The 15,092-nt window shown below is 39.0% G+C and overlaps 1 protein-coding gene across 3 annotated transcripts in view; it reads right to left on the minus strand.

Moving 5' to 3' along the window:
• Nucleotides 1-15,092, minus strand: part of LOC105465578 (KIAA0408 ortholog) — a 32,414-nt gene that overhangs the window by 15,775 nt on the left and 1,547 nt on the right. The window contains exon 1 of one of the 3 annotated variants that reach the window (XM_071096419.1): nucleotides 5,948-6,047. The exons of 1 other annotated variant lie outside the window; for it this stretch is intronic. The gene's annotated coding sequence lies outside the window, so the exon portion shown is untranslated. Of the gene's footprint in view, nucleotides 1-2,578; nucleotides 2,792-5,947; nucleotides 6,048-15,092 lie in introns of those variants that run through there. One more of the 3 variants, XM_071096418.1, reaches the window with a different exon arrangement.

Below are 15,092 nucleotides of genomic sequence, written 5' to 3' on the forward strand. Positions count from 1 at the left end.
GGTGCCAAAATATGTAATAGTTATGGATCAGAAACAAGTCTTTACAAGAACATTTCTATAGAGCAATATCTGTGCCAATTTTTTGTGGAAGGATTTGGCCTCCTTAGCATCTCAGTCTTGTCATAAATATAATGTTAGATGTTAACGTAGCCAAACATATTGCTTCCACCTCTAAATATAAAGGGGGAGGGGCATAAAATTATTTTGGAGATTAAGTGAGCAAAAGGGAAAAATGCTTAAAAGAAGTGCCTAAACCCTGCTCTGGATCATAGCAAATGCCTGATAAATACTTGCTTCTTGTTTTCTTCCTTCTGTCCCTTGTTACCTCCCTTCCTCTCCTTGTCTTTCCTCCCTCCTTCCCTTTCTCCTCTCTTTTCTTCATCTATCCCTCTCCCTGTTGTTCTCTGGAAAAAAAAAACCTGATTATTTTGATCTTTATTTAAAAATGAGATAGAAGCAAGTATAATTGTGTGAACTCTCATATTCTCCATGATCTTCTTTTGCCTTTTTCCAAGTATTTTAAAGATACATGTCAAGTATTTAAAGAAAAAGTTTTATTGTTAGTAAAAATGTGAACAAATCTTATGTAAAACTGCTTTTGTTATAAATCTGACTTAAATATTACAAAAAAAAATCAAACTGAAGGGGCAACTTTGTAGAGACAGAATGTTTCGTAATGAGAAGTTATGGGGTAAAGTGGTTCAGCAGATTCAAAAACTCAATTTAAGTGCTCTCTACTGGGGCAAAAATAAAAGTTCTTTTTGTTCCTAGTTGTCATTCATTTTCTCCCACAGATACTGGCATCTATGTGGGAGAGAAGGAAGGATTTCTGCTGTCTGTGTCCCCTACCCCATATCTCTTTCGCTCTCCAGTTTATGTTGTTCCTTCTAGAATTCCATTACAGAATAAAAATTTATTAGAGCAAATGTAAGAGGACAGAGTGAGCTGCAGTACTTAGTCACACACCCCAACTCTAAACCAGCATTGCATAATCCCTTTTAACTTACTTCCCCTTTCCAGGGCTGAAAGCCAGAATTATAAAGAGTTGTGAGTGGGTTGCATAAGTATGGTGATGGGAGGCAAATAGTTTTGCTAGCCTTCCGGCCCTACCAGTAAGCAAAGTTTAAGAGTAACATACAAGTCTCACAAGAAATTTTCATCCCCCAGATTAGCCTCCGTCTGGTCATGGCAGCAATTCTTTCTCCGAGGGGTGCTCCATTCTTAGGAGACCTTGGTCACTACCCTTTCAACCTCCACCTTGCCCACTGAAAACTGGATTGCAGCCAAACAAACCAAACAGCGTTCCTTAGGGGCAGCTGCTCCATTTCTACTTCTCTCTTTTTAGATTATTGTTTAGAGTACTTGTTTCTTGCTCTCCTTATTTCCTTTTGCTAAACATATCACTTTTCATATAATTAAATATTTTTCATTTATAAGAGGTTACATATTCCAATAGAAATGCCACACACAGTAGGTACTGCTAATCTCACAATTCCCCTAGAAGACTCATTTGGCCTGAAGATGCTTTGCTTCTGATTAACTTTGATGGACTAGGAATTCCCATGCTTATAACCTATCAGAGTAATGTACCATTTACCTCCTAAATTCTCTATCCCTTTCTCCAGGCTATTATAATCACTTGAATTATTTCAATGAATTAATAAATCTCATTCCTCTCTATTGTTCACTTGCCATTGAATCTTTCCGAAGACCACCGTGATTTGACTTTGTTACAGGGTAAAAGGGAAATTTTTTTCATTGCTGTTTATTGCCGTTTTAGCACATTCCTCATGCTCCAACAAGGTCAAAGAGACACTACCACAATTCCGAATGAATCAACTTTACAGTCTCATTTAATAATCTTCTTTCTTGTTTTCTTTACAGTTATTTACTCAAATTAGAAAACATCCAAGCTGTATGCACACTGATTTTACTTAACTTATAAAATGCAACCTTTAAAGCAAACATTTGGTTTGAGTAAACAATGTCTAAAACTAACCATCGTGAACAAAAGACATAGTGGTAAGTTTCCCTCCTAACTGTAGATTATTCAATTATGAATGGCATAGACTTCAGCTCAAATTACAGAAACACTAACTCTACAGAGAGTCCACCACCACCTTAGATAAAACTAAAATATGTTTTTCACCACAATTTTCAAATACCAACAATCTCAAGGATTGTGAACTTTAATTTGCAAATGTTAAAAGTCTTTATATGAATAAAAAAATCACATTTGAATAAATATACTTAGTGAAAATCAATGATGGGCAAAGTGCTTTTCAAACAACTGAGAAGCAGTGTTGGAAAAACAGTCTCAAAGAGCGGATGGTACTGTCAGTCCAGAGTTGGGAAATCTACCCTGAGCAGCTGAACAGCCTTTTTCCTAGGAGTCAGTACAATCTGTTAGGCACCCCGCCCACTGTTTTTAAGCCCAGACACAGACAACAGCAGAGACAGATGTTGAAATTACACTCCACTTAAACAGTATCCATAGTTCAAAACATCTCACCAGCAGCCCCTCTGTAGCCTGCCCTAATTAGTCACTTGCTTGTAAACTTGCCGGAAAGAAACATACCTTTCACACTGGGGAGAAATCCTATGGATGCTCGACCACTGGTCAATCTAGCAATGGAAGGAAGTGGATGGCTAGCTGTCTTAAAGAGAAAAGTCTCAACTCGGTGAATCTCAATTCTTTACAAGAAAAGGGGATGCAAAATAAGTCCAACCATTCCACAGAGCAGTACTGACAAGTCCCTTTGAAACCTTCACCACTTTTACAAGTCAAAAAGCTGCTCAGCTTAGTGTCACAGCAGCAGCTGAGACTACAGTGACGTCAGCTACTTGGAGGCGGCCTTCAAGCCACCTCTTCCAACCAGAGCTCTGTAACTTTAGAGCAGCTCCTGCTCTGGGTAAACAACTCCAGGTCCAGGACATTTTTAGCTTTTATAATGGAGCCCAGTATTTTCAAACTTGCCAAAAGAGCTGGTTGTTAACATCATACGATGACAATGGCCAATTTTAGATTTATTTTATTAGGAAAGTAAACTCATTTTTTTTATAGGCAAGAATTATCTCGCTCCTTCCATACTTCTTTCTCCTTCTCAGCTGGTGGCAGGATGTACTCTGCTGCGCCTTTAGAAGTTTGCATCTGGATGTGGCAGAACAGCATGTGTAGCATAATTATAAATACTACATACTCTCAAAAGATCTGTGAAAGTTACCAAACTTCTATCTTCAAATAAAATAGAAATGGGACATAAAGTCCAACCTCTTAGCTCTCTGTGATTCTGACAGTGTGTGGCTTTTATCTACAATAATAGCGATGTCTTTACATTAGAGAAAATCAGAGCCCATGGGAAAGGATGAGATTTCTTACTGTGGGAGGACAAAACACACACACATACACACACACACCCCCCCCCCCCAAATATGAGATACTTATGGGCTTATTTTCCACTGAAGTGTGCCGCAGCCATAGGAAAAGATAGCAGCCTAAGCGTATGGAAAAGTTCTCTAAATCATGATCAAATCAGCCTGTTCTGAAATGCTAGGAGATCTTGCCTCCCCAGTGACATTTCCAGGTTGATTGTGGCTTTGTACACACACCCACCTGATGGCATTTGGTTTAATTTAGCCAAAAAAGTCTCTAGAGTAATTTTGTGCCTAACTTAGCAAATATACAAGTTTAAACAATAAGGTCTTATCTTCAGGTCTGAAGAGCGTCCCTGGTGTGGTCTTTAAAGTAATACATATTTACTGATATTATTTTCACCTGCTTCCAGATAAACATTTCATGAGGAGCTAAAGTTTAATAATAGTAACCTGCTCATAGTAGGACTTTAATACATGTAGGACAATCAAATGAAACCCTACTCTGTGTCTGGAAAGCCTGACATCATAATCTCAATAGCAAAAACAACAACAACAACAGTGATAGTTACAGTAATAATAGTAATTATTCACTGAGGGGCAACTCTCTACAAGGTTCTGTGCTAAGTACTTTGAACAGACTTTTATCTGAGTTCACCCTCATAGCAATTCTGTCTGTAGATACTGATAATCTGATCTTACTGATAAAACCCAAGGCTCATAGTGGTAAAGCAACCTGCAAAAATTCATAGAAACACACCTATGTGGAGGAAAAGGGTTTGAAACGGTTTTTTTTTTTTTTTTTTTTTTTTATTGCAAACCATGGAATTTTGTCATAGAGATCTAGGTTTCAGTTCTACTGCCACCACTTATCTGTGTGATCTTGTAGACCCTGATTCTTCCTTAAAGAGATAATTATATTTACTTTAAGAGGCCGTAAGAATATGAGGGAATATATACAGTGCCAAGCAATACAATAATATTGCATACAGCGCCAAACTACAATAAAGGGTAGTTCATGTCTACCTCCATACTTATGAGGCTAGGAAGAAGATTCTTTGAGAGAGGGAGAGGGAGGAGGGAGTTGCACAAAAACATCAATACAGAATTATCTTAACATTGTTTCCGGTCGGGCGTGGTTGCTCACGCCTGTAATCCTAGCACTTCTGGAGGCAGAGGCAGGTGGATCACTCGAGGTCAGAAGTTCGAGACAAGCCTGGCCAACATGGTGAAACCCTGTGTCTACTAAAAATAAAAAAATTAGCCAGGCATGGTGGCGCAGGCCTGTAATCCTAGCTACTAGTGAGGCTAAGGCAGAATTGCTCAAACCCGGGAGGCGGAGGTTGTAGTGAGCGGAGATGGCCTCACTGCACTCCAGCCTGGTTGACAGAGCAAGACTCTGTCTCAGAAAAACAAACCAAAAAACATTGTTTCCTTTACCTTTTCTTCTACTCCAAACGTCTTAACTTCTATGTATCACTTGTAAATCAAATTAAGACTATTTTCTAAATCCTATTGAAAATTCAGATAGTATGTGTCTAAGTTACAAGAGATGTTACGTTGGACTATACTTCCTAAGTGTCACTCAGTAGTACCCATTTCAATCTCTTTTTTCATGGATGTCCCGGTGTGATTGTCCCAGGGCAATCACAAATAATTGCCCTATGTTTTAGAAAGAATTACATCATTCATACCTGATGACATACTAATCTTATAATTTCAATGTATAACAGATTCAAGTGCTTCATCTGCTTCTTGTCACGGTAAAGCTCATCTTAAATTGTACACAGAATCAAATACTAGTGAAAGTCTTTGATAAAAAGTTTACTCCACGTTTACCACTTTTTCTAGTATTTACCAACCTTTTCTGTTGAATTTTATATATATATGTAAAATTTATATTATATGTTATTTATGTATAATATATAATTTCCATGCCATATTTCAAACCCCAAAGACAGAAAGTCAGTCAATTGGCTGATACAGTGCAAAGTCAAGAACTGTTCAGCACAGCTTTTGAGATTTTCCCTTGAAAACTTTTTGTTTTTTAAGAAAACTTTTAAAAGAAAGTTCCCACAATTATGTCCATAAAATGAACAGATTTAAAAGGCTGATGCTGGCACACTCAGCCCTAACAGTTATATTCAAACATCTTGAACTGCCTGAGGTTTTCAAGCAGGTGTCAGAATGACTGAAAACCTTATGGAAAAAAAAAATGCAATTTGTTTTGTAAAGCGGTTTATCTCTAAACCATTTGAACATTTAAATCTTCAAATATGAAATTCGCAAATGATTGTCCTATGTTTTAGAAAGAATTACATTATTCATACCTGATGACATACTAATCTTATTTCAACGTAAAACAGGTATGTAAAGAAATGTACATAACAACACTTAATGGAAAATAAATGTAGAAACACCGCCTGCTGTCAAGAAACAAAAAAGAAAATTCTAAAAAGGATTGGAAAAGATCTATATTAATAATAATATTAAGGCACAAGCAAAAACATTTTGAAAAGCGTAAAAGAGAAATAATGCGTGCATAAATGTCACTAGCAGGTGTTTCCAGACTTACAGAATTTTACAGTCAGAAAGAACTTCTGAAATCATCTAGCTAACCTTCTCATTTTACAGTTGAGGGAAGAGGCCCTGAGGGTAACTCATCTGTTCAAGGTCACAAAGCCACTTACTGGCCATTCCAAGAATAGAATCCCGGTCTCCTCATTCCTGGTGGAGTGCCTTGAAGTTCAAAATTCCAAGAAGTGCAAGGGAAGAAAATTGAAATAAGAATGCTGGATATGAGAGGAGACTGAGAAGTTGACTTCTGGCTTTGGCAAATTTTAAATTCAGTTTTCTTCTATGTCCAAATGAGAGAGATGATACTCTGTCTTCCAAGTATGACCTAAGAATCATATAGCTGAGTATTTATTTATTTATTTATGTCGTTAAAATAAATAGTCTCACTCTGTCATCCAGGCTGGAGTGCAGTGATGTGATCTCGGCTCACTGCAACCTCCACCTCCCAGGTTCAAGTGATCCTTCTGCCTCAGCCTCCTGAGTAGCTGGAACTACAGGAGCACGCCACCATGCCCAGCTAATTTTTGTATTTTTAGCAGAGACAGGGTGTCACCATATTGGCCAATCTGGTCTTGAACTCCTGACCTCATGATCCGCCCACCTCAGTGTCCCAAAGTGCTGGGATTACAGGCGTGAGCCACTGTGCCCAGCCAGCTGAGTATTTATTACCGTCTAAAGAGGCTTATGTCCTTAGCTAATTGTAAACACTGGGTCAAAATAAAAAGGCAAATGGATTTTATCTTAGCAGTTAAAAAGATCTGAAGATAAACACAGCAACATGGCCTTAAGCATGCCAGTACATATTTAATCTATAGTTTCATTTGCAGAATGATCCTGAAGTATTACAAAGCAGTTACTCATTTGTTCTCTTTATGCTATGACAACCTGGTTGTTATGAGACTGGAGAGCTTCTGATTTCTTGCTTACATCATTTTTCCATTGCTTATTCTTTTACCCTTTAAACATATTTAACAATAAAAGGGGTACTGTGTTTCTATTTTCATTGGAAAGAAGACAGAAAAGATTTAAAAAACTAAATTTGTTATTTTTTGTTTGTTTTAGTTTTGTTCTTGAGATGGTCTTGTTCTGTTACCCAGGCTGGAGTGCAGTGGTGTGATCATGGCTCACTACAACCTCATCTTCCGGGGCTCAAGCAATCTTCCAGCTTCAGACTCCTGAATAGGGGACCACAGGCACTTGCCACCATGCCCAGCTAATTTTTTGATTTTTTTTTTTTTTGAGATAAGGTCTTGTTATGTTGCCCAGGCTGGTCTTGAACTTCTGAGCTCAAATGATCCTCCCTCCTTGGCCTCCCAAAGTGCTGAGATTATAGGCCCAAAACACTATGCCCAGCCTAAACTCATTCTTGTGCATGTTAAAGTTCAAAGGCTACTATAAGGAATGTATTTTAAGAAATTCTTTCTTCTTGAATAATGTCTTCCTCTTGCAATTGTGAAATTACTTCAAGATCATGAGATCTCGGTTGGTTAGCAGAACTCTTGAATCTCAAATTATCTTCAATTCCTAAGGTCTTGGGTACTTCAATTAACATTCCGTGTAATAAATATTTGTGAATACCAATTCTATGCCTGGTTAGACCAAGAGGGCTCAAAGAAGAGTAAGAAGTCCTTGTCTTCAACAGGTCTGGTCAGCTCTGATGATTCCCTGAAATGTGACATGTAGCATGACTGTTTACATTCTGAGTAGCCCACTACACTGGTATAAATTCACAAATTTGGAGAGTCCCTCCTAGGAGTACCCACAGCATTCCACCAAGGAGATCACGGTTTAGTGTTACTCTCACTCAGCCCTAGCTGCACACTATAATCACACAGCAAATGAAAAAGAAAAATAGCCATGCTGGAACTCTCCCCAGACTTCTGACTCAGACCATCCAGTGGTGAGGTCCTGGCTTCAGACTTTTGATAAAGTTCCACAGCTGATTCTGTCAAATTTGGTCCTGTGTTATTTGAGTTCTAGAATGGCAATTTCAACTGTGTGTTAATAAATATAATTTTGATCCTCCTAAAGTACTGTTTTGGGATATAAAATTATGAAGATAACACACAGAATATTTACTATCCACAGAAGTTACATGTTTGGATTATTACTTGCCAGCTAATGTACTATTTTTCCAGTGGGGGATGTTTATCCTTAGAATCATGGGACACTGGCTCTCTCTTCTATTCTGAAGGCTGATGACACGTCAACAGGTTTTTTAGCCAAGCACATCCATCATGGGGCTTATACACAGGCATTTCCAGATGACAGAAATATTCAAAAGACACACGTTTGAATGATCTGTTCTTTTCAAGTCGTGGTCCAAATTCTGAACCAAGCAGTAACATATTTGAGAAATGTGGGCTATTTTAAAACTAGAAACAGAGCTTGCTCACATTTTTCAAATTTGCTTTTAGCATCTCATTGTATTATTTACAGATTCTTGACTTGAAGGATACTGATAATGATGAGAATAAAATCAAAATAATAAAAAGGACTGCTCGAGGGCTACCTTTTCTTTAGTGACCAGAAGAGTTCCGGGAATGCTTGTCCACCACAAGAGGGCCACCCTGAGCCACTTCTCTCTGCTGCGCTGGTTCAGCAGTAAAGCATGGCTCAGGCTTGGTGAGTGTAATTTGAAGGACACAGGAACTAATCTATATTCCCCCAGGGAGTAACTAATCCACCTATATCTTCTACGAGAAATGTTAGATTTATCACTAGTGGGTGACAGCATTCTATTTCCAATAATTGCCTAGTAAAATACCACTGATAGAGGAAATAATTATTGGCTAGTCACACTTCGGCACAGAAAAGGAGAAGAGGTAGCACATACTAAGGACTAGAAGGAACAAATCAATATGGGTAGGGCTTTGATTAGAGGTCGGGAAAGCCATCTGTTTCATTCACAGGGCATGGAGTAGGGAAACAGGTGGAAGATCTGAATGGGGAACAGCATGGGTGGGTGTTAGATTTTGAGCACTTGGAGTTCAGGTCAAAAGAAATGTGGCATCATGACATGAGAGGGATACGGTAAAGGATTTGGAGGTAAAATTACAGAAAGGGAGGCCTAAATTCACACTTCAGTGTAGCCCCCAGGCCCACTCTAATCAGAAGACTTCTGCAGAACCAGCCAGACCCATTTTCCATGGCCAAGGTCCCTCAGTAAGTCCATATCAGCCTATAAGCACAATACCTTGATGGGTAATTTGCCCATGAACATCTCAAAAATTCATAAAGGAAAAGGGTTTAGGAAAAGAGAGTCACAAAATGGTGATATCGTGCAGGGCAAAAGCTATTCAAATGCAGGAAGGAGGCAGTAGGTATTTAGTACCTCCCCAAAAGCAGCTGTGTCTGACCCTTCCACTGTATTCTGTTGTTGTTGATGCTATCAATATGTATTGCAAAATAAGATTTCTGTAACCTCACTCTTTTTGTTTGTTTGTTTGTTTTTGTTTTTTTGAGACAGAGTTTCGCTCTTGTCGCCCAGGCTGGAGTACAATGTCATGTTCTCAGCTCACTGCAACCTCCACCTCCCAGGTTCAAGTGATTCTCCTGCCTCAGTCACCCAAATAGCTGCGATTACAGGCGTCCGCCACCATGTCCAGCTAATTTCTGTATTTCTAGTAGAGACAGGGTTTTGCCATGTTGGCCAGGCTGGTCTCGAACTCCCGACCTCAGGTGATCCACCCAACTTGGCCTCTCGAAGTGCCGGGATTACAGACGTGAGCCACTGTGCCTGGCCAACCTCACCCTTTTTAATCCAACTCTTTTTAATCCCCGCTACTACTTTGAATCCAGTCACTTTCTACAAATATCAGGTATCTTCAAACTAATAGCTGCATCTGAATCAAGTACATTCCCTCTGAAGTAAGGAGGCTGAACAGAGGCTTCAGTTTCCCCTCTTGGACAGTTTTTCCACATCAAGATGAAGTCCAAGGCCAGGCAGTCCTCATTTTCCTTGACTACCTCAACTAGCTTCAATGTGGCTTTTTCCACCAGATGTAATCTAAGCTTGTTCACAAATGCTAAGGCCCTCTATGCAGTGGCCCGACAGCCTCAGCAGGTACACATTTCCTTTCAGGCAAAGGCTCAGAAGATACACATTTCCTTTCCTGCTTGGATTCCCAGGAGTCACCTAATGCCCGGAAAAAAATTAATTTCAGTACCTTGTCATGTTGAAACCCAGTTATAAATGACTGATCTAGGCCAATATACAGGATGTTCTATTTAAGAAGTCTCACTCTATTTTGTCTGTTCAGGAGTCAGAGATACAAAAGGAGTAACAAAGAATGTGAAAAAACTGTTTATAAGAAAGAAGGAAGGGAGTTATAAACTACGAACTAAACTGAATGTTCTGACTTTAAGAAATAAGAGTATGTAAGTCATTTCTTTAAAAAAGCTCTTAAATTACCTTCCCTTACTAAATCACTTGAGGCAAGTTAAGTAAACTGATGAGTTGCTCTCTGCCCCTCATACTCTCTTAATATTTGAATACACAGGTTAAAGCAGGTACTTTTGAATAAACTTAAAGAGCTGGCTTTAAAGGTACATCATGTTGGCAACCTCAGAAAGAAGTGATGCCATTTCCCAGCCTTCAATAATCACTTATGCATCATGCTTGTTAACACAAGCAGCTCAACTAAAAGCATTCAGAAGAGACTACAGAAAATAAACACATAAAGCACACTTTCTCAGAGTCAGTAATTTCCACAGTTCCACATCTGGAGTATGCATGATATTATAACTCTTCAAACAGTCAAGATATTGCACCACTCATGAATACCTCATGGTGGTTTGCATTTTCTTTTTTTTTAATTTTTTTTTTGAGACGGAGTCTCACACTGTCGCCCAGGCTGGAGTGCAGTGGCACGATCTCGGCTCACTGCAAGCTCCGCCTCCCAGGTTCATGCCATTCTCCTGTCTCAGTCTCCCAAGTAGCTGAGACTACAGGAGCCGCTACACCTGCCTAACTTTTCATATTTTTAGTAGAGATGGGGTTTCACTGTGTTAGCCAGGATGGTCTCGATCTCCTGACCTCATGATCTGCTCTCCTTGGCCTCCCAAAGTGCTGGGATTACAAGTGTGAGCCACCACGCCCAGCCTGCAATTTTCTTAAGTGAGTTGGTGTTCTAAACTTTTCTGAAAAGTTCTAGTTTTTAAATTAGTGTAATGCTCTACACTGTTAACTGTTTATTTAATGCTTATTTTCCTAAAAAACAAAAGTTGCTTAAAATCATTTTTAAAATATATCTAAAACTTTACTGATAATTTAAATAAAAATCATCAAAACAAAGGCAAGTTTTTATTATCTGAGTTTAATATATGCTAAATAGGAATTTGGATTCAAAAACATTGAAAAACACCAAATATGCAAGTCAATAAAATTTTATGAACATTTTTGTAAAGGCTGAATAACTGCTAACAACCACTGATTATGTATTATCTTAAACTAAATGTTTGCAATTTTATCTTCAGATGTTGTGTTTTGTTAGTACCTTATTTTGAAAAATAGTTACAGAAAAATACGTACAACTCTGAACTAAACAAGTTTTATAATGGTAACAGTGAAATTGAATAATCAGGAAATGTCAATAGACTTAAGTTTATTAATCATAAATATGTGGGATATAAAAAGATCAGATGGGGCTCTTTAGGACAACATGGCCTGGCTTAACAGTGAGCAGTGCAAGGTAGAAGTTTCTGAGGTTTCTCTTTACATCTAAAAAGTGTTATATTTGCTGCTCTTATTTTTTGATCAAGTGGTTTATAACAGTACTCTACTCAAAAGGTTCCCCAGAAATATTTAAAATACTACCCATAACTTCACTAGGACAGACACAGGCTAGAACTGCCAGTGAGTACAGAAAATACACCTTTAAGCAGGGAAGACATGGATGAAAATGTATTTAAGTTACATGGAAAGGACCTTTAGAGATTCTGTGATTTGCACACACTTTCAAAATGGCAAACATGAAAAACAGCCACTACCACTTTCCCTTCTCTCAACTGATCAACACAAAAGTACAGTTCAGAAGCATTTAAGATATTCCCACATTTATTACTGTAACTACAAAGGTGTTCTGCCATCTCCAGGCCATGAAACATTCTATTTTGTATGAGTTTTTATCTGAAATTCTACAAGTAGACTGCTGAGAATGTCAGGACCTACCCATGAAATGTGTTTCATCAAAATGTGAATGATATTACTTTACCTATCGAAAACCAGATCAAAATTAAAACCGCAGAAAGTTTCCTATCTTTCATTAGACCTAATTGGTTTACAACTAGGGTTTAAGCAGTTATGTCTTCATGCATACTATGTTTTAACTGTACCATGTCCCAGTAGTTCAATAAATGGTCGACTTTTCTTTCTGGTACATTCTCCACTACCTTCTCTTCAATCTCTACATTCACTTATAGTGTCTGACACAAAGTATGACTCTGCTAGATGAACTGGACTGTAGTTCTATCAGAATGCAGTTACAAACACTGCATGAATACTTGGAATTAAGGCTGAGCTACCAAATTGACAGTCCAAACGTCGTTGGCAGCTAATTAAATAAGTATATCCCATTCTACCACACAAACTAAAGTTGAAGATTAGAGAATGCAGGCCAAAACACATTCCAGGCTCAGGACTGAATTTTCCTTTGTTTTATGAGTTTAGTTACTTATGCTTAAAAATAGCCAACTGAATTCCTTTTTTTCTTAGATCTAGGCCAAATTAACAAGAAGACACTTCTTCCTATGGCCAAGAATGTGCATACAAGAGAATTTTCTAGAATAAGGCTTGCTCTGTTGAGTTGAGTTTAGTGTGATGTTTAAATAGCACCGCTTCAAAGGTCCAAACAAAAGACAACGCCTTGTCTTAATAATTGAGGGTCTTTTCTCTCTTGGTGAATGAAGAAGCCTCGTTGTTCCTCTTTCAGAAACAGCTTAATACAACAAAAATAATGCAAGCAACAGGATCAAAGGGGATGATGCTGGGGATTCTCTTTCTGAGGTTTTGGGCACCATCTTTGTTAACTTATAGTCCCAAGTTTATGTTCTATGCTTTAAGAGATAGGTGCATCCTGGATACTGGGTGCCCGCTGAACAGCTTTAAGTTACAGGGAAAAGATGGCAAGGAAAAAGGTCACTTCGTGCCTGCTGGCAATTTTCTGACCCCACCTTCCACCAACTGGTCCCCAGCATGTCCCCTAAGATAGAGGCAGGTCTGAACGCCCTGGCCCTGGATGCATTTCTCATTATATACCGCAGTGTGATGGATCTGTGTGTGTACACACAGGCACAACTGGGAGGCTGGTCTATGCAGTGAGTGGGGCAGAGTGGAAAAGAGTCTCCCTGGAATTCAACTGTTCAGTAAAGTTGATTCACTAACTTCAGAGGAGCTGTTGGAATGATCCCATAGCCCCCAGAATCTGTGAGCAGTAAAGTCAGTCCTGCTTCAGCCGACTTTCCTCTCCCCAATATTTCACAGGAGTTTCACATATGGAGGATCTGGATGAGGTTCAAGAGTCTCATGAAATTCTATAAAATCACTGCCTGTATTAGTCTACTTTCACACTGCTATAAAGAGCTTCCCTGAGACTGGGTAATTAATAAAGGAAAGAGGTTTGACTCACAGTTCTGTATAGTTAGGGAGGCCTCAGGAAACTTGCAATCATGGTGGAAGGGGAAGCAGGCACTTTCTCCACAAGGCGGCAGTGGACAGGAGTGAAGGAAGAACTTCTAAACATTTATAAAACCATCAAATCTTGTGAGGACTCACTTGCTATCATGAGAACAGCATGGGGGAAACCACCCCCATGGTCCAATCACTTGCCTCCCTCTACATGTGGAGATTACAGGTCCCTCCCTCAACCCATGCGGATTACAATTCAAGATGAGATTTGAGTGGGACACAGAGTCAAACCTTATCACTGTTTTAGGAATTCACAGGTAAGATTAATACCACTGTTGCCAGAAGGGCAACATAAGGAACATGACCACAGTTCCTAAAATGAGATCTACAGTTGAGGCTGGTGTTTTGGTTAGCCCAGACAGCTCTCCTTCCCTATTCAGGTCACAAGTTATCACTGAGGTGTTTGCACCACCCTTGCATATTTATGGTGTCAGTCCACCTAAGAATGCCTAGGGATTTTGTTGTAATAATGTGTTAGATCACTGTCGGATCATCTTGAGCCTGAATTCAGTGTGCACACGTGCCTATGTCTCTCAGTGGCTGTGTGACGCTGTGCCCACACACTATTCACCTTGGTTCTCTTTTCTGTTGGGTACTATTCCTATTTACCTTTGATTCTGTGTTTTTGAGAACTTGTATTAATGCAAGCCAAGTTTTCTGGCACCACCACCAGTGCAGAAATATAACTGCTTTATCACTGGAGGTGATATCCCTTCTGGCAAAGGCTGTACAACTAAGTGGAAATGCTCTGGAGAGAATTCAGACATCCACTGAGCAGCTGAAATTTTAAAGTCGACTCAAACCTAGACAACTAATGATCCTATATCTTAGTATCACATAGTTTACTGTAAGCTTTGTTGGGGCTATATCAAACGTGCATTTTAGACAATTCAAATATCTAAAAGTAGTGGTTCTGGGGTGTTTAAAAAAATACAGATGCCTAGGTCCGTACATTTTATTTCAATTAGTATGGAGTAGGTCCCCAATTAAAAACTTCCCAGAAATTCTGATGTGCAGCTAGCATTGACAACTACGATCTAGTTATTTCATTTTTGATTCATCACATGATAAAACTAAAATCTAAAGCCAGTTTCTTAAAGTCACACATGGTAGTGAATATGCATGATGCTTCTGAAGTGAGTGAGTGCATGCCATATCACATTTATCTGCAAAGATAATATCAGCAATTTGGACAAGACAATTCTTTGTGATGTGGGATTTCAGGGACCTTGAAGCTCTGATCCCTTCCGTCTAAATGCCAGCAAGCTTCCCAGTCATTGTAATAACCTGCAACACTCCACACACTTCCAAATGCTCTGTAGGTGGCTGAGAGCCTTTTAACAGGTGTAACTGGCTCCAAAGACAATAAATATTTCAGCTAAATTTCAGCCCTCAAACATTTACTTTCAGTTCCTGAAATGGTGGCCTGGAAACTTACCACGGATCTAACAGACAA

The sequence above is a fragment of the Macaca nemestrina genome, chromosome 5, assembly GCF_043159975.1.
Source record: "Macaca nemestrina isolate mMacNem1 chromosome 5, mMacNem.hap1, whole genome shotgun sequence".
NCBI classification, from domain to species: Eukaryota; Metazoa; Chordata; class Mammalia; order Primates; family Cercopithecidae; genus Macaca; species Macaca nemestrina.